Here is a 26,405-nt window from a genome sequence, read left to right as displayed (position 1 = left end):
AATAGTGCCCTGCCGTGGGCTGGGAGTGAAAGAGGGAGAGCAGTTCCTGACCCACCTCTGGTGGAACACACACCACCGGGCAAGCGTGTGGCTTTCTTTTGAACATCAGCAACTGCTCCGCTGTGTCAGGGGCAGTGTCTAGTGTGGTATTGGGGGCCCAGGCTGTCGGTTGGGGAAGGGGTCTGTCAAGGGCCATGTCTAGTGTGGTATTGGGGGCCCCGGCTGTTGGTTGGGGAAGGGGTCTGTCAGGGGCCGTGTCTAGCGTGGTATTGGGGGCTCAGGCTGTCGGTTAGGGAAGGGGTCTGTCAGGGGCAGTGCCTAGTGTGGTATTGGGGGCCCAGGCTGTCGGTTGAGGAAGGGGTCTCTCAGGGGCAGTGTCTAGTGCGGTATTGGGGGCCCAGGTTGTCGGTTGGGGAAGGGGTCTGTCAGGGGCAGTGTCTAGTGTGGTATTGGGGGCCCTGGCTGTCGGTTGAGGAAGGGGTCTCTCAGGGGCAGTGTCTAGTGCGGTATTGGGGGCCCAGGCTGTCAGTTGAGGAAGGGGTCTGTCAGGGGCAGTGTCTAGTGTGGTATTGGGGGCTCAGGCTGTCGGTTAGGGAAGGGGTCTGTCAGGGGCAGTGTCTAGTGCGGTATTGGGGGCCCAGGCTGTCAGTTGAGGAAGGGGTCTGCCAGGGACCGTGTCTAGTGTGGTATTGGGGGCCCAGGCTGTCGGTTGGGGAAGGGGTCTCTCAGGGGCAGTGTCTAGTGTGGTATTGGGGGCCCAGGCTGTCGGTTGGGGAAGGGGTCTGTCAGGGGCAGTGCCTAGTGTGGTATTGGGGGCCCAGGCTGTCGGTTGGGGAAGGGGTCTGTCAGGGGCCGTGTCTAGTGCGGTACTGGGGGCCCAGGCTGTCGGTTGGGGAAGGGGTCTGTCAGGGGCAGTGTCTAGTGTGGTATTGGGGGCCCAGGCTGTCGGTTGGGGAAGGGGTCAGCCTTCCACATGCCAGGCGCTTACAATGGCACATGGCCAGTATTGCTGCTGCAGGGATTTTAAATCTAGGTGATCTGTTGGGGAGCCCTTGCTAACAGCATTGCAGGGCTCAACAACTACATCCTCTATCGCCCCAACAATCGCAGCGTCCTTGGCTGCTCTGGAATTTCCCTCACTATGTGGGCCCCCTTTTCTGTGGGCTGCTACCTTTCCTATGAAACCGGGCTGGGATCGCTGTTTAAGGCATGATCAGAGCAGGCGTAACCAGGGCCCGTGGACCAGGGCCTTACCGTCGATTGTATCGTAGTCATTTTTGTGGTATTGGGCAAGGAGAGCATGGTGTTTATAGTATAGGCACTATCGGACCAAATATTCACAGGTCTATCTGAGGTTTCTTTCACGGCGATTTCTGCGTATTGTGAGGACAGTCAGTTGCATCGTTGTTGGATGGTTCTCTCTGGCAATACCACAGCATTCCCGGTGTGGGAGGATCCCTCGATGTGATATGAGGACCCATCGATGTAGACATCTGGGGCTCCCTGTCTGGGCTCTTCCTGCACAGGATGGGTCTCAAAGTTAATCAGGGGTAGCGGACATTCATACAGTTCCCCCTCATAAACCAGAAATTGTGGCAGCAATATGGTGGGTTTGGAAATGATACCAGTGTCTCTTTCCATAAATTCCAATGTCCATTTGCTGAGGCGCTGCAAGGAAACTAGCGACTCTCCAGGTTTCATCAGTAGGTTCAGAGGCATGTGAGCGCCGTGAAGGATGGTCGCTTGTAGCCCAGAAATAAAGGTAAAATGATGTACCCCCCAGAAGACGGCCAGCAGGTGGTGCTCGCATGCGGTATACGTCTTTTCTGGCCCCTGCAGGATTCGAGGCGTATATGCAATGGGCTGCAGTCGATCAGCTCGCGTTTGGCACAGAACTGCGGCGAGGCTTTGTTCTGTGGCCCCGGCCTCCAAACGGAAGGGCTGCGCGGGATCCGGAGGAATCAGACATGCGGCCTGTATCACTGCAGTTTTTAATTTGGCCACAGACTGGGTGTGAGCATCAGTCCATGCCAGGCTTATTTCATCACCCTGCAGTTTTATCAAATCATACAGGGGCTTTGCGCACTCTGCAAAGCCTGGGATAAAGTTCCTTTGATACCCCACCAAACTCAAGAATGATCGTAGGGCTCTTTCGGAAGTGGGTAATGGTAGTCGCTGTATTATCTCCACCTTGTGGGAGTCGTGGGATGATCCCTCTGGAGAAATGGACACTCCCAGAAAGGTGACCTGTTCCTTTACCAACTGAGCCTTACGGGGATTCACCTTTAGCCCCGCCTGAGCCAACAATGCCAACAGTTCGTGAAAAAGGGACAGATGCTCCTCCATGCTATTGGTTGCCTGCAGTAGATCGTCTCCGTACTGGAGCAAGCAGGTGGGATGGGAAATGTCTTTTAAAACTGCAGCCATTCTTTTCTGGAAGATCGTGGGGGCATTGTGGAACCCCTGAGGCAGGCGTGTCCAGGTGTAGCTCTGGTCCTCAAATGTGAACGCGAATTTGTCCTGGTCCTCCCTTTTAACAGGGATACTCCAGAATCCATTGGCGATGTCGAGGGTCGAGAAGTACTTGGAACCAGCAGGAATTTGAGATAATATGGTGGGAGATTCTCTTACTACCAGTGAGCAGGCTGGCGTTACAGAATTTAACTTTCTGTATCAATTGTCAGTCGCCAGCTGCTATTAGGCTTTTTAACCGGCCATGTGGGTGAATTGGTTGTGAAAGTGCCTGTCCTAACAGCACCCTGCTTGACTAGGGATTTTATGGTGTCTCGGATGTAAGGGTGACTCTCCCTTGGGATGGGGTACTGTTTGGTGAATGAGTGGGGGGGTCCCTCAATAGACTCTTTGCCTGCCATTTTTCCACAATCGCGCTTGCACGTGGCAAACACCGCTAGGTGTTCCTGAATTAGTTTTGCCACAGCTTCATTTTCGCTCCCCGGAGGGTCATACTCGGATGGCTTTTTAATAGCAAAAACAGAGTGAGCATCTGAAATTTCTATCACTTTTGCATTATTTCTCAATCCCATCCAAACACAGTCCCGATTGTAATCTATTACCGCGCCATACTGATCCAACACATCAGTCCCTAAAATTCCCCTTCTGACGGGGATGGTCATCAGCATCGGCGCTGGGACCTTACAGGTGAGGCCTTCCAACTGAAGCTCAGAGGCCTTCCCTGTATACGCGGGAGTTGTATCACCATTAAACCCTTTAAGGCCCGGACAACCCTTGCCCGCCGCTGCATGGCGTTCAGGGTATGGGGTGTGGATGATGGTAACAGCTGAGCCAGTGTCTATAAGCATAATCTGCTGCCGGCCCCCTTTTAAGACACCAAGAACTACTGGTCTCCCGCTACCATCATGTCAGAACCCCACTTCCGACCAATCTTTGGGGGCCAAACCCCATCATAGGGTGGATCCTTGGCGGGGCCCCTCCAATGGGTGTGCATTGGCGATTGCGTGCACCGGTAAATAATTTTGCATCTCCCCCGTGACAATTTGGGCATTCATGAGGGTTATCAACTGGTCCAATCGTTGGTCCGTCCAAGAGGGCTTGGATTCATCCTTTTTTAGAAGGGTAACTAACTGAGCCAATTGTTGTTCCATCCCAGAGGGTTTGGGTGCCTCCCTCAGGAGGTATCTATGAGTTGTATCGTGGTCCGATGCCTGTCTGGGTCTCCTGCAGTGTTTTGCTAGGTGACCTTCCTTCTTACAATTAAAGCACTGTCCCCTAAAGGGGTAGTACCTAGATCCCTCCACCGCTGACACTGGTTTCTTTGCGGTGGGTGGTGACTTCACCTTTAACTGGTCTTTTTCCATCTCGTTAGTCTCTATATCTGTCCACTGATCGATGGGCCTCACAGCTATGCCCAGGGTGGTTTTAACTAAAGAGTGGAGTTGGGTCAGGAGCATCATTTTGAATTGTTCCTGATTCTTTGCTGCTGCAGCATTTGCAGGTGCCTGGCTTTGGGTACGTTCATAGATATCGTACAGGTGATTACTGAAGGCTCCAGGGGTCTCATCTGGGCACTGTTTGGTCTGACTAAGCATATCCACTAAGTTTAAGTTTTGGATCCCTAAATGGTTTAGGATCTCGATCACGACTGCATCAGTCGCTGTGTCACGCTGGAGGATCGCGTCTGGCAGATTATTCTTTAAAGAAGTGGAACAGGCCAAGAGGAGGACTCGTGTTAAATCTCCTTCTTCTAACTCGGGGTGACCCCTCCTGAAATCTGCCCACCTTCTATTAACTACCAGTGGGTCGTCCCCATCATTAATGGGCCTCAACTCATGGCTACACACCGTGGCGTCAGTACCAAATATGGGCCGTGAGTCGCTATGGTTACTAGTGATGTGACCATGCACATTACGCCGTAAAGAGGTGGTCACTACTGCTATGGTTGGCCCTTGTGTCTCCAAGGTAGCCCATCCTTCACCCCCCTCCTGGGGATTATACTGACTGCCTTCCTCTTCCCAATCTGTCTCCCTCTCGTCCCCTTCTGTTGTCGCTGTTATGGCTCCCCTGAGTTACTGCAGATACTAGAGCCTGTTGCTGCCCTAATTTACTCTTTAGCCTCACTATTTCTAGGTGGTACCGGGAGTGGTCTGCCTCCCTATGTGGCTTCTTAATTGCTTCCCTTAATGCCCCCCTAACATCTTCTACTTCCTGCCGGAGCCCCAGGTTTTCCAATTTATATTTCTTGAACTCTAACCTCATTTCATTTGCTGCAGCGACAGCTGCTCCTGCATTTAAATTTGAGAGGCTATGTTGCTGTAGCAACGAAGCTGCTTGCTCGGCTCCTCTTTCTAGTTGCCTGATACTGTGGCCTAATCGATCGATTTCTTGTCTCAAATGCTGGATTTCTCCCTCCTTTAACTGCCTAACAAGCTGGATGCCTTCTTCTTTCTGTTCTTTCATACTTTGAATCTCTTTTTTCTTTAGTTGAATCTCTTTGACTTTTAGTTCTTTTAAATCTTGTATCTCTCCCTTTGAATCTCGAATCTCTTTTGCATCCTGCCTCATTAATTCCTCATCTCTCTGAGCACAGTAATGTGCCCCGAATGCCAAGAGATCATTTGCCTGTTTGGGCCTTAGCTTTCCCTCATCTACCCTCTCCTGGATAAATGCCACGAGCTCCCCAAAGGATGCATGTTGGCCCTTACAGATGCATCGTGCCCGTAACTCTTGCAAGTCCCTTATGGACACCTTTTCGTATATTTTCTCATGGTAGGCTACAGCTACATCTTTTGCTGGCTTTTTGTTTGCCCCCAATCCCTTCATCCTGTATCTTTTGAATTTACTTTTAAATTTCGCACCACAGGTTAGAATCGCAACTCCCGAAATTTCCAATTGTTTAAAAGAATGATATAAAGCTGTCTCGCCAGATCCCGGACAAGCCCCCAATTTTGTAAGCTTTTTATTTCGACTGGCATTAAATTGACAGCAAGACCAATTCTTTTGAAACAATTTGGAATAAGTTTATTAAACACACACACTCATGCACATCAAAACAATAGCCTACTGGTATCCTATGAACTCTACTCGATTACAACGCGTAAGGTAATGGGTTAGATTTACACAGACTGGTGCCTCCCTGAGTTAAGCAATGCACGTGGCCTTTTTCCTTGCCTCTTGATCTGGTCTGTAGAGGGAGGGCTTCTTATTCTTTCACGCGGTCGTCCAGAGAGAGAGAGAGAGCCTTTGGGTTCCTTGTTTTATATCTTTTTAAGTCCATTGTCTCTAGTCTAAATTCCTAAGGAGTATGAGGAGAGATTGGGTCGATTGGGCTTATACTCGCAGGAGTTTAGAAGAATGAGAGGGGATCTCATTGAAACTTATAAAATTCTAACAGGACTGGACAGACTAGATGCAGGAAGGATGTTCCCGATGGTCGGGGAGTCCAGAACCAGGGGTCACAGTCTAAGGATAAGGGGTAAGCCATTTAGGACAGAAATGAGGAGGAATTTCTTCACCCAGAGAGTGGTGAACCTGTGGAATTCTCTACCACAGAAGGCAGTTGAGGCCAATTCATTAAATATATTCAAGAAGGAGTTAGATATATTTCTTAAGGCTAAAGAGATCAAGGGATATGGGGAGAAAGCAGGAACAGGGTACTGAATTTGGATGATCAGCCATGATCGCATTGAATGGCGGAGCAGGCTCGAGGGGCCGAATGGCCTACTCCTGCTCCTATCTTCTATGCTTCTATGTTTCTATGCTAAGACCACATGATTGGGTCTTAGATTCATGGCAGTTCTTGATTGGCTTTCTTTTGAACATGTGTCTGTCTGCAGTGGCTGGAGCCATTTCTTGCTTAAGTTAATTGTTTGTTGACACCTTTTAGTGGCTCTTGAGTTTCGATGGTGAGTTTCAATGGCGTCTCTGTGGGAGGTTATCCTGTTATGCAGGTTTCCTTTGTTAAGTTTCGCGCCGTTGCCTTACCCAGGAGAGATCCATACACATCAAATTTATCTTTATTATTACATACATCTTATATTAATAGTCTCGAGTCCATGACACATACAAAACATATATTTTTATTCTTACACAGGGGAGTTATTCCCAGTGTCCTGGACAATATTTATCCTTCAACCAACATCATTAAAAGAACAGATTATCTGGTTATTACCACATTGCTGTTTGTGGGAGCTTGCTGTGCACAAACTAGCTGCTGCATTTCCCACATACAACAGTGACTGCACTTCAAAAAGTAATACATTAGCTGTGAAGTGCTTTGGGACATTTTAAGGACTTGAGAAGTGTTGTATAAATGCAAGTCTTTCTTTCTAGTAACTTGGTTATGTAAACCTGCTTCTGATTTTAAAAATATGCAGTGACTTTGATCTCATATCTGACAGGGAAGATATACATTTGCATGTTTTTGTAACACATCATTACAAACATTGATTGGCTTGAAGAATGAAGAAAAGGTAAAGTGAACCATATTTTGTTAATGAATTTTTGAAGCTGAAAATACTAAGGACATTGACACATTGGTAACAGGAGCTGAGAGAGAAAACCAATTAAGAGGACATTATCTGGCATGGATCACTTTGTGAACTATATATAATGCTAAAGACAAGACATTAAGTACTGCACCCATCACATAAGAGACAGTAAGTGGGAGCTTTTGATGGCTTCGAAATTTTTGAGCTCTTAAATGTACTCACCACTTAGGCAGCTTAGCTTCGAAAACAGATTAAATCAAAATGCAAGTCTGTCTGAAATTTCCCCTTTGAAACAGTAACACCACTTGAAGTGTGATAGCAAAATACTGCAGATGCTGGAAATCCAAAATAACAACAGAGAATGCTGGAAAAACTCAGCAGGTCAGGCAACATCCGTGGAGAGAAATTTGAGTTGACGTTTCGGGTTGAAACCCTTCTTCAAAACAGTTGTTGTCGTTACCACTTGAAGTGTGTTTTGCTCTTCAGAAATGAACGATTTTGGCCCAGAACAAGGCGGTTCCAACCAGATTGAGGCGGTTCAACCAGATCGAGGCCGTTCAAACCAGCTCGAGGCGGTTCAAACCAGCTCGAGGCGGTTCAAACCAGATCGAGGCCATTCAAACCAGCTCGAGGCGGTTCAAACCAGATCGAGGCCGTTCAAACCAGATCAAAGCCGTTCAAACCAGATCGAGGCTGCTCAAACCAGATCGAGGCTGCTCAAACCAGATTGAGGCCGTTTGTAGCGTATGTACCTTTAAGGGGAGAACTACTTTTTACAGCTCCTGTATACTGTAGTACCGGCAGTGACCACACCTGTATATAAACCCTGAGTAGTGATCTGTACGTTTAGTTTTAGAGTAACCCTCATCCAGCAAACACCTGTTGATTGTTCCCTGCAGTCTCTTGTCTAGTTATTGAAGGACACACAACATCAAGATACACGGATCTAACATTGGCGACGAGAAGATTCAAACCTACCTGCAACTCTGTATCACCTCCCAGGGATTCGCTCCTGGAGAAAAGTGAAAGAAGAAGGCCAAGTCTAGAAGCACGGGCGTCGACCATCCAGCGGAGACTTGAGCATCGCAGGGGAGGCTGTTGAGAGCTGGGCTTGGTTCTCCAGTCACGGTGGTCCAGCGAAACGGGCTGGCAACAGGTACGGCGCAGACCCTTCCCGGACAGCGGCGGCTAGAGCCGACTGACGGCACAGAAAAAGGCCGAGCAGTGTCAACGGGAGAAGAGAGAGGGTAGAGTGCACAGGGCGCAGCCGGTGTTCAGGACTGAGCGGCGTCGATGGGAGAAGAGAGAGGGTAGAGCGCACAGGGCGCAGCCGGTGTTCAGGACCGAGCGGCGTCGACGGGAGAAGAGAGAGGGTAGAGTGCACAGGGCGCAGCCGGTGTTCAGGACCGAGCGGCGTCGACGGGAGAAGAGAGAGGGTAGAGTGCACAGGGCGCAGCCGGTGTTCAGGACCGAGCGGCGTCAATGAGAGAGAGCAGAGCATAGCCGGTGTTCAAGGGCCGAGCAGCGTCAACGAGAGAGGGTGGCGCGCAGGAAAACACGCAGAGCACAGCCGGTGTTCAAGGGCCGAGCAGCGTCAGCGGGGAAGAAAGGAAAGCGCGGAAGATGCCATTTTGAGCCGCAGCGGAGAAGAAGGGAGAGCGCAGGAGACGCCATTTTGAGCCGCAGTGGAGAAGAAGGGAGAGCGCGGGAATACGCCATTTTGAGCCACAGCGGAGAAGAAGGGAGAGCGCGGGAAAACACCATTTTGAGCCAGTCTAACCACAACCAGGGATGCCGAAGAGTGGCAGTGACACAGCGTTCGACAATGAAGTCGAAGATTGGACGACATATGTCGAACGCATAGAAGTGTACTGCAAGGCGAATGAAGTGCCAGATGAGAGGAAAGCGCTGGTATTGTTGAATTCAATGGGTGCAAAAACGTATGGCTTACTACGAAACCTAGTAACCCCAGAGAAGCCAGTGGAAAAGGATTTTGAAAACATAGTGTCAATCCTACAGGACCACTTAAACCCTGCACCGCTGCTGATAGCAGAAAGATTTAAGTTTCACAAAAGGAACCAACATAAAGATGAAATTAATGCTGAGTATTTAACGGAACTGCGCAAGCTATCGCAACACTGCCAGTTTGGAACGGGACTAGCAGATACTTTAAGGGACAAGTTTGTGTGTGGGCTTCAAAGTGAAGGAACCCAGAAACGGCTTCTATCAGAAAAGGATCTTACGCTGGACAAGGCTTTCAGCATGGCGGTATCACATGAAGCAGCCGCACGGGGCGTTGCAGAGATACAACGGAGACCGCAAGAATATGGCACAAATGAAATGTCATACGGAACAGTGAAGTGCTATCGCTGCGGCAGAACAACACACGACCATAATGATTGCTGGTTCAAGGACAAAGTGTGCAGACAGTGTGGAAAAGTAGGACACATAGCAAGAGTCTGCAGGTCGGGAAAGAAAACCAGCAGCAAGAAATCTCCACAGGAGAAGTACAAGAAGGTACATAAGGTGACGGAGAGTAGTTCAGACGAACAGAAAAGTGATACAGACTCCGGAAGCAAGGAGCTGGGTTGTCTGAAACTACATAAGGTGATCAAAACGGAGGATCACCAAACTATCTGGGTCACGCTCAAGATAGCCGGAGTCCAAGTGAAAATGGAATTGGACACAGAATCAGCCCTAACAGTCATAAACCGAAGGGACTACAAGTGGCTATTTTCACATATACCCTTGAGAGATACAGAGATTGTCTTGAAGACGTACACGGGGCAAAAAGTCTACCCCAAAGGAAAATTAAGGGTGAACGTTATATATAACGGCAAGGAAACACCAAAAATGGACCTATATGTATTGCCAGATGGAGGACCACCACTACTAGGATGTGAATGGATCCGGAAGATACAGCTAGACTGGCATTCCATACAAGCACTGACTGTAGATGCCAAAAAGGATGACGACGTCACACCTGGACGACTGTCAAGAATGCTAACTGACGCACAAGAAGTGTTCCAGGAGGGACTCGGAACACTAAAAGGCATAACAGCATTGATCAAAATAGAGGAAAATGCAAGCCCAAAGTGTTTTAAGGCCAAACCAGTGCCTTATGCGATCCGCCCAGCCATCGAAGCAGAGCTGGAAGGTTTGGAACGTTCAGGAGTACTGTCCAAAGTGGACTGGAGCGAGTGGGCTACACCCATCATTCCTGTAATGAAGAGGTCGTTGAGTAATACGCCTGGGGAACCAAAGAAGGTTCGCATCTGTGGGGACTTTAAGGTGACAGTGAACCCAGTCCTTCAAACGGTACAATATCCGCTTCCGCGGATTGAAGATATTTTCGCCTCGCTATCTGGAGGGAAACGCTTCACTAAGATTGATCTGGCCCAGGCGTACCTGCAAATGGAGGTAGAAGAAGCCTCGAAACAGTACCTCACGATCAACACTCATAAAGGTCTCTACCAATACAACCGGCTGGTGTTCGGGGTAGCATCAGCTCCGGCTATTTGGCAAAGGGCAATGGATCAAGTCCTGCAAGGGATTCCAGGGACCCAGTGTTATTTGGATGACATCCTGGTCACGGGCAAAAATGACAGTGATCACCTTGCCAACCTGGAGCAGGTGCTCACTAGATTGAAGGAATATGGGCTCCGAGATAATCGCCACAAATGCGAGTTTTTCCAGAAGCAGATCTCGTATTGTGGCCACGTTATTGATGAAGAGGGGTTACATAAGTCCCCTGAAAAGCTTGAGGCAGTAGTCAAGGCTCCAGCACCGGAAAATGTGTCACAACTGAGGTCGTTCCTCGGGCTGGTGAACTACTATCATAAGTTCTTGCCGAATTTGTCTACAGTACTACACCCACTGAACACCCTATTGCAAACAGGGGTACCATGGAAGTGGAATGACGAATGTAAGCGAGCTTTCCAGAAGTGCAAAGAATTGATCACATCAAAAGAGGTGTTGGCTCATTTCAACCCAGCACTACCAATTCGGTTGGCGTGTGATGCATCACCCTATGGCATTGGAGCGGTGCTCGCACAAATTCCCGGACGGCTCGGAGAGGCCAGTAGCCTTTGCATCTCGGTCACTAACCTCAGCCGAGCGTAACTACGCCCAGATTGACAGGGAGGCCCTCAGCCTAGTGTGGGGAGTGAAAAAGTTCAACCACTATCTGCACGGGCAGAAGTTCACCTTGCTGACTGACCACCAACCACTTGTCTCCATCTTTAATCCAAAGAAGGGCGTTCCGGTGATGACTGCGCAACGGCTACAAAGATGGTCCCTTTTTCTAGGGGCGAACCAATATGAAATCAAGTATAAGGGCACGAAACAGCATGGAAACGCTGATGAGCTATCACGCCTGCCACTGCCTACTGCGGAGGAAGCACCAGCAGTGGACCCTGTCAAAATATTTTATTCGACTATAATTGAACGCTTGCCAGTAACTAACGCTGATATAGAAAAGGAGACCCGAAATGACCCGACACTGTCTCGGGTATATGACTTGACGGTGAAGGGATGGCTAACACATGGCGACTCACTGTTGCCAGCATTCTCATCCAGAAGAGAACAGCTGTCAGTATGCCAGCGGACCTTGATGTGTGGATCCCGAGTGGTAATTCCACCCAAGTTAAGGGAGAGAGTGCTCAATGAGCTTCACGAAGGCCATCTGGTAGGGGTGAAAATGAAAAGCCTTGCTAGGGCTAATGTGTGGTGGCTGGGGATCGATCAGCAAATCGAGGAATTGACAAAGAGCTGCTCAGGATGCCAGAAGGTCCAAAACGCACCACCGCATGCCCCTCTACACCCATGGGAGTGGCCCTCCTCTCCATGGTAATGGGTGCATATTGCTTTTGCTGGTCCATTCATGGACTCAATGTTTTTAATAGCCGTGGATGCGCACTCGAAATGGCCTGAGGTGATCAAAATATCCTCCACCACCACGGAGAAAACGATTGCAGTCCTACAGACCATATTTGCCAGGAACGGCTTGCCAGAGCAGATTTGCTCTGATAACGGACCACAGTTTTTGTCCGAAGAGTTTCAGAAATTTATGAAAAGGAATGGGGTAAGGCATTACACATCCGCCCCGTATCATCCAGCCACAAATGGATTGGCTGAGAGGTTTGTGCAAACCTTTAAAAAAGCAGTAAGGGCCATGTGCGATGACGACATTCCACTGCAGCATAAGGTGGACAATTTCCTGTTAGCCTACAGAAATGCGACACATGCAGTCACCAACCAGACCCCGGCCATGATGTTCTTTAACCGAAGGTTGAGATCTCGTCTGGATTTGCTCAGACCAAATGTACGAAGAGATGTTGAGAATAAGCAATTCCAGCACATCAATGAGAAGCCGACAAGGAGCTTCAATGTAGGGCAACCAGCCTTGGCCCGCGACTACCGAACAGAGAAATGGCAACCAGGAACGATATGCACATGGCAGGGGCCACTAATGTACACAGTGGATGTTGGGGAGAACATTGTGAGACGCCATGTTGACCAGATCCTAGAGTCACAGGAACGAGTCAACCCCATGTCTCGCATACCTGGTGATGAACCCGACATACAGGTAGCATCTACCCCAGAAACAGTAGCATCGGAACTGATGAACCAACCGACGACAGGGGGCCAGAATCGCCTCCGCACCAAGAGCAAGACACTCAGGAAAGGCGCTATCCAGAAAGGATCAGGAAGCTGCCCCAAAGACTGAATTTATAAATGGACTATTTTCAGTTAATGTTGCATGTTAAAAGTGTTAATTGTAATTAGTTGATATTTAATTGTTAAATGAGTGTTATGGTACTGTTAATCTAAAAGGGGAGGAATTGTAGTGTATGTACCTTTAAGGGGAGAACTACTTTTTACAGCTCCTGTATACTGTAGTACCGGCAGTGACCACACCTGTATATAAACCCTGAGTAGTGATCTGTACGTTTAGTTTTAGTAACCCTCATCCAGTAAACACCTGTTGATTGTTCCCTGCAGTCTCTTGTCTAGTTATTGAAGGACACACAACATCAAGATACACAGATCTAACACCGTTCAAACCAGATCGAGGCCGTTCAAACCAGATCGAGGCCGCTCAAACCAGATCGAGGCCGTTCAAACCAGATCGAGGCGGTTCAAACCAGATCGCCATTCAAACCTGATCAAGTCCGTTCAAACCAGATCGAGGCCGGTCTGTCTGTCGTGCAGCTGTTGGCTTTACATTGGAGCCAATGGTGTGAATTTTCAGTTCTACAGCTGGGCACTAAATGAGCGGCAGAGAATCATAGAAATTTACGGCACAGAAGGAGGCCATTCGACCCATCGTGTCTGTGCCGGCCGGTGGTGGATTGGGTACTCATTTTACACTCGCTTTGCCTGGCTTTTGCTTCCATTGACTCGTATGGAAATGAAATCGGGCAGGGTGTAAAATGAGCAGCCCATCCGCTACGACCCGTTTTCTTCCCGACGGGCAAAGTCAAAATTCACCCCACTGGTTCTCGTCCCATTCCTCTGCTCTTTCTCTGTACCCTTTAATCATTTTCTTCTGCGCCTATTTATCTAAATCCCACTTAAATGTCGGAAATGACTTGACTTCAGTACCCACCTGTGATAATGAAGACCAGATTTTAAAACTTCTGATTAAAATGAGCACATAATCCAGGCTGACCCACCAGGGCAGTGCTGAGGGAGTGCTGCATTGTCGGAGGTGCCATCTTTCGAATGAGATGTTAAACTGAGGCCCCGTCTACTCTCTCAGGTGGATGCAAAAGTTCCCACAGCACTATTTGAGGAACGTAGGAGTATAGGAACGGGAGTAGGCCATCAAGCCTGTTCTGCCATTTAATATCGTGGCTGATCTATATCCTAACTCCATCCACCTGCCTTGGCTCCATATCCCTTAATACCTTTAGCTAACAAAAATCTATCGATCTCAGATTTAAAATTATTATTTTTTTTAAATTTAAATTTTGAACATTTTACAGTAAATGACATTTACAGAGCTCAAGTCTCAGCTCTTTGTATAAAGACACATGCCCTCATGCGTACAAGGCAGGGATCCCAGTCTCTCCAAGCTTCTTGGTCGTCTTCACTTGTTCATCCGGATAGTGGGTCTCCAGGAATTCACACAGATGAGGGTCGGCGCTCCCAGTGGAGGGTTGGTACAGATCCGACAGACTCTGGTTGACATTCTTCTCCATCTGCAGGGCTCTCTGCATCGCCGAGCGGAGCCTCTCGCTCTCCTGACCGAACAATTGGACTGTAAAGAAGCTTAAAAAGCCCTAGATTAATTTTTTAAACTTATCAAATTAAATTAAAATCACATTGGCCGGGATGATGATGCACTCCAGTCCCCCCGGCAGATTTAAAATTATTAATTGAGCTCACATCTCCTGCTATCTTTTGTGAGAGAAATTTCCACATTTCTACCACCCTTTGTGTGAAGAAGTATTTCCTAACTTCTCTCCTGAATGGCCTGGCTCTGATTTTAAGGTCATGTCCCCTTGCCTCCCATGCTCCCACACCAGCAGAAAACGTTTCCCTCTATCTATCCTATAAATTCCTTTCAAAATCCTAAAAACCTCAATCAAATTACCCCTTAACCTTCTACATTCCAAGGAATACAAGCCTGGTTCATGTAATCTCTCCTCATAATCCAACCCTTGGAGTCCTGGTAACATTCTGGTGAATCTGCACAGCCTGTCACTTTAATTCTCCGCTTCACTCCCACTCTGATCTCTCTGTCCTCGGCCTATTACACTGTTCCAACGAAGCTCAACGTAAGCTCGAGGAACAGCACCTCATCTTTCAATTAGGCATTTTACAGCCTTCCAGACTCAATATCGAGTTCAACAATTTCAGATAATAATCCCAGCCCACATTTTTCATGCAGTATGATTTTGCCATTCCCATTTGCAACATTTTCACAGTATGTTCTTTCAATTCCTTCCTCCCCTCTTAAACTCCCCCCCTGTCTCTGCACCTGCTTAATATCTGTTACATTTCCAGCTTTTTCCAGTTCTGATGAAGGGTCCCAGACCTGAAACGTTAACTCTGTTTCTCTCTCCGCGGATGCTGCCTGGCCTGCTGAGTATTTCCAGCATTTTCTGTTATTTCAGATTTCCAGCATCCGCAGTATTTTTAAACAGTGGTGCCCAGAACTGTACACAATACTCTGGATGTGGTCTAACCAGAGCTTTGTATAGCTGTAGCAAAACATCCTCCCCTTTATATTCTAGCCCTCCAGTTAGCTTGCATTAGCCTTTTAAATTATTTTTTGTACCAGACTACTATATTTTAGTGATCTGTGTACATGGACCCCTAAATCTCTTTGGACTTCCACTGTTCCTAGTTTTTCACCGTTTAAATAATTTAATTTATTTAATTTAAATTTGGTCCAAAATGGATGATCTCAAACTTACCAGCATTGAAATTCTCTGTCACAATTTCGCCCACTCACTTAATCTATTACTGGCCCAGATATTCCGTTCGCAGGCCTCCCGCGGGCGGAGGGCTGTGATCTGGAAAAATCCGCGCCCTTACCTGAGGGCTCCCGGGAGGCGCACAATTCCGCTGCTGGGCCTCGCCAAACTGCCGGTGCGCAGGGCCCACGTATCCCAGAGGCGCAGGCGGTTCGCAGCGTCCCTGGGATCACCTGGGCCATGGGGAGCCAATCAGAGAAAGGAATCTCCCTTCATACATTTGACAGGAAGACCTGTCATTATATGAATGGAGATCACCCCCAAAACATAGTAAAACTTCAAATAATTATTTTTTTTAATCACATTTTTAAAATGACTTGAAATTACATAAATTAACTATTTTAAACAAAAATTTAAATTTTTGAAAAAAATAATTGAAGTTTTTAACGGGGCTGAAAATAAACTTACCTTTCTTTAAAGTATTTTTAAATGATATAAATCAGTGGAAATATTTTTTTATACTTTTTTCAACTCATCCTGGTAAAAGCAGGCCTTACGGCTGCTTTTACCAGGCGCAAGAATTGTAAGGGTTTTCTGCGGGCGGAGGGTCTCCAAAAAGCGGAACTATCCACCCGCAGAGGCCCTGCTCCCGGGCAGCCAAAGGATCTGTCAAGAACTTTCTTGACAGATCGGAAATGCCGGTTTCCAGTGCATGCGCAGTACGTGCCTGAACCCGACATTTCCAATGTCCCTACGGGTGGGTACACAGCGCGTACCCACCCGTAGGGATCGGAATATCCGGCCCAATGTCTCTTTGTAATTTTATGTTCCCGTCCACACTACTTACAGTGCCACCAATCTTTGTGTCATTGGCAAACTTGGATATACGACTCTCTATTGTGTTATCTAAGTCATTAATAAATATTGTGAATAGTTGAGGCCCCAGCACAGACCCTGTTGGACACCACTAGTCACTTCCTTCCAACTTGAGTACATACCCATTATCCCTACTCTCTGTCTTAGCCAGCTCAATAATTTGCCTACAATTCTATGAGCTTTCATTTTAGCTAACAGTCTCTTATGTGGAACCTTATCAAATGCCGTCTGGAAGTCCATATAAATTACATCCATGCACATGCCCCTATCTATTACTTTAGTTACTTCCTCAAAAGATTCAATTACATAAGAACATGAGAATTAGGAGCAGGAGTAGGCCATATGGCCCCTTGAGCCTGCTCCGCCATTCAATAAGATTATGGCTGATCTTCTACCTCGACTCCACTTTCCTGCCCGATCCCCATATCCCTTGATTCCCTGAGTGCCCAAAAACCTATCAATCTCTGTCTTGGATATACTCAATGACTGAACAGCCACAGCCCTCTGGGGTAGAGAATTCCAAAGATTCACAGCCCTCTGAGTGAAGAAACTTCTCCTCATCTCAGTCCTAAATGGCCGACCAAATGGTGAGACTAGAACTAGGGGGCATAATCTAAGAATAAGGGGCTGCCCTTTCAAAACTGAGATGAGGAGAAACTTCTTCACTCAGAGGGTAGTAAATCTATGGAATTTGCTACCTCAGAGAGCTGTGGAAGCGGCGACACTAAATAAATTTAAAACGGAGATAGACAGTTTCCTAGCTGATAAGGGAATTAGGGGTTACGGGGAGCGGGCAGGAAAGTGGACGTGAGTCTAGGTTCGGATCAGCCATGATCCTATTGAATGGCGGAGCAGGCCCGAGGGGCCGTATGACCTACTCCTGCTCCTACTTCTTATGTTCTTATGTTCTTACGACCCCTTATTCCGAGACTATGACCCCTAATTCTAGACTCTCCAGCCAGGGGAAAAAGCCTCTCAGCATCGATCTGTTTCAATGAGATCGCCTCTCATTATTCTAAGCTTCAGAGGATGCAGGCCCAATCTACTCAACTTCTCCTCATAGGCCAACTCTCTTATCCCAGGATTCAATCTACTGAACTTTTGTTGCAGCCCCTCCAGTATATCCTTCCTGAGGTAAGGAGACCAAAACTGTACACAGTACTCCAGGTCTGGTCTCACCAAAGCCCTATATAATTACAGCAAGACCTCCTTAATCTTGGTGTGGAGATGCCGGAGTTGGACTGGGGTGGACAAATGTAAGAAGTCACACAACACCAGGTTATAGTCCAGCAGTTTTATTTGAAATCACAAGCTTTCGGAGAGCTGCTCCTTCGTCAGGTGAAGTGGAGAGATGCATAAAGACACAGCTTATATAGTCAGGGAATAATGCCAGATGATTACAGGTAATCTTTCTAACTGCCATTTATCACACCTCGGCAGAGAGATAATCACAGCAATCAAAGGTGTGAATGGTGTCCAAACAGAATAGTCAGGAAAACATTACATCAAAGAACAATGAGGTGGGGTCACAAGGGGTCAAATGTTGCAGATGCTGGGGTCTGTATGAAAAACAAAAAACAGACCGAAAAACATTTTTTTTGCTGGAAATCACAGCAGGTCCGGCCGCATCTGTGTAGAGAGAACAAGCCAACGACGACTCGAGTCTGGGTGACCCTACGTCAGGTGGGGTTACATGTAGCGTGACATGAACCCCAAATCGCGGTTGAGGCCGTCCTCATGAGTGCGGAACTTGGCTATCAGTTTCTGCTCGACGATTTTGCGTTGTCGTGTGTCTCGAAGGCTGCCTTGGAGAATGCTTACCCGAAGATCGGAGGCTGAATGTCCTTGACTGCTGAAGTGTTCCCCGACTGGAAGGGAACACTCCTGCCTGGCGATTGTTGCACGGTGTCCGTTGTCGCAGTGTCTGCATGGTCTCGCCGATGTACCATGCTCCGGGGCATCCTTTCCTGCAACGTATGAGGTAGACAATGTTGGCCGAGTCACATGAGTATGTACCAATCTTATACTGCAACGCCCTTGCAATAAAGGCTAACATACCATTTGCCTTCCTAATTGCTTGCTGCACCAGCATGTTAACTTTCTGTGATTCATGTACAAGGACACCCAAATCCTAACATTTAATAGTCTCTCACCTTTTAAAAATATTCTCCTTTATTTGAGTCAGCAGTGGCTCAGTGGGTAGCACCCTTGCCTCTGAGTCAGAAGGTGGTGGATTCATAGTCCCACTCCAGGGACTTGAGGACGAAGATCTAGGCTGACACTCCAGTGCAGTACTGAGGGAGTGCTGCACTGTTGGAAGTGCTGTCTTTTGGATCAGATGTTAAACTGAGGCCCCGTCTGCCATCTCAGGTGGATGTAAGAGATCCCATGGCACTATTTCAAAGATCTGCAGAGGAGTTATCCCCAGTGTCTTGGCCAATATTTATCCCTCAATCAACATTTCTAAAACAGATTATCTGATCATTATCACATTGCTGTTTGTGGGAGCTTGCTCTGTGCAAAATGGCTGCTGCGTTTCCTACATTACAACAGTGACTCCACTTCAAAAAGTACTTAATTGGCTGTAAAGCGCTTTGAGATGTCCAATGGTCATGAAAAACACTATAGAAATGCAAGTCTTTCTTTTTTTCTTCCATTCTTCCTACTAAAATAACTAATTTCACACTTCCCCACATTATACTCCATTTGCCACCTTCTTGCCCAATCACATAATCTGTCTATATCCCTTTGCAGCCTCTTTACATCCTCCTCACAGCTTACTTTCCCACCTAGCTTTGTATCATCATCGAACTTGGATATATTACAACTCAGTCCCCTCATCTAAGCCATTGATATAGATTGTAAATAGCTGAGGCCCAAGCGGCAGTTCACTAGTTACACAGTGCCATCTTGAAAATGACCTATTTATTCCTACTCTCTGTTTTCTGTATTTTAACCAATTCATGCTAATATATTACCCTCAATCCCACGAGCCCTTATCTTGTGCAACAATCTCTTGTGTGGCACCTTGTTGCATGCCTTCTGAAAATCCAAATACACTACATCCACTGGTTCCCCCTTATCTATCTTGCTAGTTACACCATCAAAAAACTCTAAGATTTGCCAAACAGAATTTCACTTTCATAAAATTATGTTTGTTAGATATGACCTACCCTTTGCAAATCCATGTTGGCTCTCTCTAATCAGCTCAAATTTCTCTAAGTGCTCTGTCCTTAAGTATTGATTCCAATAACTTCCCCACAACAGATGTTGGACTAACAGGTTTATAATTTCCCGGTTTCTTTCCCTCACCTCTCGTAAATAATGGAGTTACATTTGCAATTTTCCAATCTAAGGGATTTTCCTGAATCGAGAGAGCTTTGGAAATTTATGACTAAGGAATCTGTAATTTCCTCACCTACTTCCTTGGTGGAAACCATCAGGTCCTGGGGATTTGTCAGTCTTTAGTGTCATTGTTATTTCTGATACTGTTTTCTTGCTCACATTAACTTTAGTGAGCGGCAGTCCTTGATTTATTATTAGTTTCCCTGGAATGTCGGGTATATTATCCTCTTCCTCTACTGTGAAGACTGACACAAAGTAATTATTCAACAATTCTGCCATTTCCTTATTTTCATTTGCAATATTACTCCCATCTGTTTTAAAGGGCCCACTATACCCTTGACTACCCTCTTTCATCTAATATAATTGAAAAATCGTTTTGTGTTAATCTTGATATCCCTTGCAATTTTCTTTTCGTATTACTTTTTGCAGCTCTTACTATGTTTTATGCCTTCCTTTGCTGTTCTTCATATCTCTCCCAGTCCCCTGGATTTACACTATTAAGAACATAAGAATTAGGAGCAGGAGTCGGCCATTCGGCCCCTCGAACCTGCTCCGCCATTCAATAAGATCATGGCTGATCGTCGACCTCAACTCCACTTTCCTGCCCGATCTCCATATCCCTCGATTCCCCTGGAGTCCAATGATTGCCGTGTGGCGGAGCCACCAAAGGACTCAGAGCGGTTATACATAATTCCTTTAACAGCAATGTAGTTACTGTCTGTGCCTGTACCTTTAATTACACTGTTTGACTGTACAATGTCTAGTTACCTTTACAGCACGTGATGACGTCATGCCGTTAGTCACGTGATGCCCCAACGGCGGGAAGAACGTGATGACGTCATGACATCACTCTCCTGATCAGGGGATCAGTCCTCGTGGAGTCCTCAGAGAGAATAGACCTGTTATTGATGTGTCCTAGCAGTTTCCAGTTTAAACTCGTTTGTTTTCATTAAAGTTCATTAATTTAATTATCTGAGTCGAACTCAGTCTTTTGATAGGAACCTCCATTCCTACATTGGTGACCCCGACTTCTACTAACGATTCTCGCGGAAGATTCGACATGGACATGAACGCCGTCACGCTGAAACTGCCACAGTTCTGGGAGCAACAACCAGACGCCTGGTTCATCCAGGCTGAAGCCCAGTTCGCCATTTGGAACATCAACGCGGATCAGACCCATTATTATTACGTGGTCTCCGCCCTCGACAGCGCAACTGCATCTCGGATCATCAGCCTCATCGGTAATCCTCCTACTGACAGCAAGTATGATGCAATTAAGGCGCGGTTGCTTCAGGTTTTCGGGCTATCAAAGTCGGAGCATGCTCGCCGGCTCATCACGCTGCCCGGCCTCGGGGATTCCAAACCGTCCGAGCTCATGAGCCAAATGCTCACGCACTTGGGTGCTGAACCGGAATGTTTCATCTTCCAGGAGCTTTTCCTCTACCAACTGCCGGAACAGGTTTAGGCTGCCCTGGCCAGCTCCGACATTACTGACTGCGCCAAGCTTGCAGCCAAAGCCGATAAGATTTTCACGGTTACCCAGCAGTGTTGTGCGGCCACGAGGCACCCACCCCCCACAGATGCGGTCCCGGCTTCTTCTACAGCGGGCTGGTGCTCTTACCACACCCGTTTTGGCGCGAAAGCACGATGCTGCCGTTCCCCCTGCAGTTTTTCGCCCCAAAAAAAACCAAGAAGGCGTCCCTGGCGACGGATGACCAAATCTAACGGGCGTTCCACAGTGGCGATGGCCGTCGGTTCTATGGGGAAACTCCTCTATATCACTGATTCCCTCTCGGGCCGCTGTTTCCTTTGTGACACCGGGGCGCAGTGTAGCATTCTACCTGCGTCGAAGCTCGACACACAGACTGGGAACCTCGGTTTTTCCCTCATAGCGGCTAATGGCGCAGCTATTCGAACGTTCCGAAAGCGGCGGGTCGAAGTCTGTTTCGGCGGTCAGCGCTTCTTTTGGGATTTCGGCACAGCTAGTCTCACAGCCTATCCTAGGGGCAGATTTTCTGTGTGCCAACAGCCTGCTAGTCGATGTCCGACACCGCCGGCTGATCAACGCGGCCACCTTCCACTTGATCCCGTGCTTCCACGGTACCTCCGTGGCCCGTTCCATTGCCTGTGCTTTTCCTCCTCCAGATGATTTCACGCGGCTCCTCGGGGAGTTTCTGGAGCTGACAAGGCCCACCTTCTCCTCTTCAATGACGAAACATGGTGTTGAACATCACATCACCACTACTGGCTCCCCGGTTTATGCATGGGCTAGAAGGCTCGAACCCGGCAAGTTTGCTGCTGCGAAGGCGGAGTTTGCCACAATGGAGCAGCTCGGCATCATTAGGTGATCAAACAGCCCCTGGTCTTCGCCTCTCCACATCGTGCCGAAACCAGGCGGCGGCTGGCGGCCATGCGGTGACTACCGACGCCTCAACGACGCCACCGCTCCGGATCGGTACCCGATCCCGCATATCCAGGATTTCTCGGCCCACTTGGCGGGAAATACTATCTTCTCTAAAGTCGACCTCGTCCGTGGATATCACCAGGTTCCAGTGCACCCACAAGACGTTCCGAAAACCGCGGTCATCACCCCTTTTGGCCTCTTTGAGTTCCTGCGGATGCCATTTGGCTTAAAGAACGCAGCGCAGGCATTCCAGCATTTAATGGACTCTGTTCTTCGAGACCTGCATTTCCTTTTCATCTACCTGGACAACATACTCATCGCCAGTGCCAGCAAGGCGGAGCACATCTCCCATTTGCGTTCCCTCTTTACGCGCCTCAGCCAGCACGGGTTAATCATCAACCCGGCCAAGTGCCAGTTCGGCCTGCAACAAATCAGCTTCCTGGGACACCGCATAAAAGCGGACGGCGCCGTCCCTTTGGTGACGAAGGTTGAGGCGGTTACTTCTTTCCTGCAGCCGTCGACAGTCAAGGCCTTGCAGGAGTTCCTGGGGATGGTTAACTTTTACCACCGCCTACCATCCTCAGGCAAACGGCCTTTGCGAGCGATTCCACAGGTCGCTTAAAGCCTCTCTGCAGGCCAGTCTTCAAGGCGCAGGATGGGTGAACAGACTCCCATGGGTCCTGTTGGGTCTCCGTACGGCGCCCAAAGATGATCTACAATCGTCTTCAGCTGAACTCGTCTATGGCCAGCCGCTCCGGGTACCAGGAGATTTCCTCCCTTCGCCCACAGAGCCATGGTCCGCCTCCCGGCAACTCGTTCGCCACCAAGAAGCAGCCAGATGCTTTGCCCCGATCCCTACGTCCAATCATGGTTTGCAGACCTCTTTCGTGCCACTGGGACTGAAGACTGCGGAGTATGTATTCATCCGACACGACGCTCACCGAGGTCCACTCAAGCCTCCTTACACTGGTCCTTTCCGCGACATCGAACCGGGTGACAAATCCATTTTGGTCGACGTCGGAGGGAAACCGGATCACATCTCAGTGGACCGCTTGAAGCCGGCTCACCTGGACCTGGATCACCCTGTCGTAGTCGCTCAACCACCCAAACGTGGCCGACCGCCCATGGCCACCGCACCTGATCAACCAAAGCCGTCTGACATCCCGCCTGCGCTCGCCGCGCCTGCTCAGCCGCCACCGTCTGCCAACATGTCCACCGGTCGTCAGCTTCCTCTACCAGGGTATCGAAGTCGATCGGACAGGCTCATCAGGCCTCCTCCTCGCCTCACCTTTTCTGTTAAAGACAATTCTGGGGGGGCGCATGTGGCGGAGCCACCAAAGGACTCAGAGCGGTTGTACATAATTCCTTTAACAGCAATGTAGTTACTGTCTGTGCCTGTGCCTTTAATTACACTGTTTGACTGTACAATGCCAGTTACCTTTACAGCACGTGATGACGTCATGCCGTTAGTCACGTGATGCCCCAACGGTGGGAAGAACGTGATGACGTCATGATGTCATTCTCCTGATCAGGGGATCAGTCCTCGAAGAGTCCTCAGAGAGAATAGACCTGTTATTGATGTGTCCTAGCAGTTTCCAGTTTAAACTCGTTTGTTTTCATTAAAGTTCATTAATTTAATTATCTGAGTCGAACTCAGTCTTTTGATAGGAACCTCCGTTCCTACAGCCTTAGAGTACTTTGCACTCTTATATGCACTTTCCTTTAGTTTTATGTTATCTCTCACCCCTTTGTCGAACATAAAAAGAAAGAAAGACTTGCATTTATATAGCGCCTTTCACGACCACCGGACGTCTCAAATCACTTTACAGCCAATGAAGCATTTTTGGAGTGTCGACACTGTTGTAATGTAGGAAACGTGGCAGCCAATTTGCATTCAGCCAACTCCCACAAACAGCAATGTGAGAATGACCAGATAATCTGTTTTAGCGATGTTGATTGAGGGATAAATATTGGCCAGGACACTGGGGATAACTCCTCTGCCGATCTTTGAAATAGTGCCATGGGATTTCTTACATCCACCTGAGATGGCAGACGGGGCCTCGGTTTAACATCTCATCCAAAATACAGCACCTTCAAAAGTGCAGCACTCCCTCAGTACAGCACTGGAGTGTCAGTGTAGCTTTATGTGCTCAAGTCTCTGGAGTAGGACTTGAACCTGTGAAGGAATATACTATATAATCTTTTTAGAAAAATATACTATATAGCCTTTTTAGAAAAATACACTATCCAATGAAAGAATTCTGGCCTTGTTGAGATAAGACAGTGGTTGACCTTGAAGAGTACCTTATAAGGAACTCTACCCTATAAATTCTTTAAAACATGACAAACTGGGTTTGGAAATTTAGAAACCTAACTATGAAATAGCTATGAAAGAATTCTGGCTATTGAAACATGACAAGTTGTTGGCCCTGTATAAATAAACTTATTGATACAGAAGAATGGATGGGTCCGAGTGGCTGACCTTTTGGGAACAAAACAATGGTCAACCCTGGATAAGTGATTTAAATTAAACTTCGTAAAGATGGCACATAAGATAAGGAACATCTGTCCTCGTAAAGATGACACATGAAATAAGGGGCATCTGCCTTCACACCTATATGGTAAAACTCCCAATCACTATTGCCGATGTAGCAGTAAGAATTGTAAGAGGTCAACAGAAAGATGAATAGTGATAATTAACTTGGATCAGCAGAAACCTTATGGGATACAACTGAAAAAGGGTATAAATATTGAAGTCTCAAATGAGATATCAGAGTCGCTTTAATCGGTCAAAGTGATTCTCGACTACAGAGGCGGCTCTGTGGTCTTCCACTCCTCGTACCTCGTGATCAAAGGTATTTTGATATTGATGGATATCCCGTGTAGAAAATTTTAAGAACTGTAATACTGTAGCGAAGTTAAGATTTAAAAGTAAGATTCTCTGTTAATAAGATAGTATTTTTTCTCTTTTTAGAACTGTTAATGTTGAGATTGACTGATTCACCAACTGTAAATTGCATGTTGGTTCTTTTAATAAATCTCTGTATATTTTTAGAATTGTCTCACATAAGCCTTCTGTATCAATAACTCGCGAACTCAATCTCTGTACACTCTTTGGTGGAGAGGTAGATTTCTGAAGGAGATCTCCGGACTCTAATAATATCCGGGACGTTACAGTCTGGCTAAACTTATTAAAAGTGCTATCTGGAAGACGGTAACATTCTCGGGTTGTTCCTTTCCTTTAGGGAGAGATAGCCCGGACCTTTAGACCCAGTTAAGCGTCTTTAGGATTCGGCTACCTCAAACTTTAGTTGAAAGTGAGCGTCTGAGAAATACGCCTGATCCGGGATAGCCCCAAAGGGCTCGGACTAGTAAATATCCCTTCAAACCCACAACCTCATGACTCAGAGGCGAGTCTGCTACCCACTTTTCTTTAATTATATATTATTTATTGAACATTAGAAACATTTACAACATCGTGATCATTCCATTGTATCATACAAATCCATTCCGCCGCTCTGCACAGCCATTCAAAACCTGAAGTTTAGTTTGTTTCCCATAATATATACTAATCTATTGTACTTTCAAAATTGATCAATAATCATGTCTCCAAATAAGGGAAGTGTGCCTGATAATCCCCCCATCATTTAATCTCCGGCCCTTCCCTCCTCTCATGCTCCTTCTCAACTTTTCAGGCAGCTGTTGCTTTCTCCTGCAGCCTCCGGCTCTTTTTCACCTCCTGTTTGAACCTTCCCTGCAATTTCAGCCTCTTCCTTGCATTAGGTTTGGGCCGAGGAGCTGCCCCTTCTCCCTGCTTCTGCCCCTCACTAATGTTTCCCTTTCCACACAATGCCACCCCACCCCCCACTTCTATGTCTCTGTCCCCCTCTGACTCCTCACTCTCAAGCTCTTCGGTAACCACCCGTCCCTGCTCCCCATCAGATACATAATCTCCCTTAGAGAGTCTTCCTGCTATCATGGTTTCTCCAACAGTGCCGCTCCCTTCAGCCTCATCTCCACCGCTGACCCTTGCTCCCCGTTTCTTCTCTCTCTGGGACAATGGCACATCTGCACCTACCTTGCTCCCTTCTGGCACCTTTGTCTCCCCGCTCCCATCCTGCTGCCCCTTTAAGGCTCCTGCCTCTTGCACCCTCTCCTTGTCTTGCCTCCTCCTGCTCCCTGAGATATCTGACTCCCCGTCTTTCTTTGGAGTACTTACACTTACCCCGCACCCCGCTCCTGCCTCCTCTCCCCCCGCGGACACCAGATTCTTTAGGGAGAGCCGAGCCATATTATGGCTCGACTTCCCCTCGACCCATGCTGCCCGCTACTGTCTTTGTCCTTTTCCACCGTACTTGATGTGTTTTCCACCATCTCCATCCTGTTCAC

General features: G+C 47.7%; 1 long non-coding RNA gene across 1 annotated transcript in view; it reads right to left on the bottom strand.

Moving 5' to 3' along the window:
• Positions 1-17,552: 17,552 nt before the first annotated feature.
• The window catches only part of LOC147115494 (uncharacterized), a 50,652-nt gene continuing 41,799 nt past the window's right edge, over positions 17,553-26,405 (bottom strand). The window contains exon 3 of the long non-coding RNA XR_015078624.1: positions 17,553-18,234. This is a non-coding gene — a long non-coding RNA (uncharacterized LOC147115494). The remainder of the gene's footprint in view (positions 18,235-26,405) is intronic.

The sequence above is a fragment of the Somniosus microcephalus genome, chromosome 6 (genome assembly GCF_052327205.1).
Source record: "Somniosus microcephalus isolate GS21.2 chromosome 6, FLI_Smic_1.0, whole genome shotgun sequence".
NCBI classification, from domain to species: domain Eukaryota; kingdom Metazoa; phylum Chordata; class Chondrichthyes; order Squaliformes; family Somniosidae; genus Somniosus; species Somniosus microcephalus.
The sequence above is the reverse complement of the archived record's forward strand: the minus strand, read 5'-3'. Positions and strand labels throughout refer to the sequence as shown.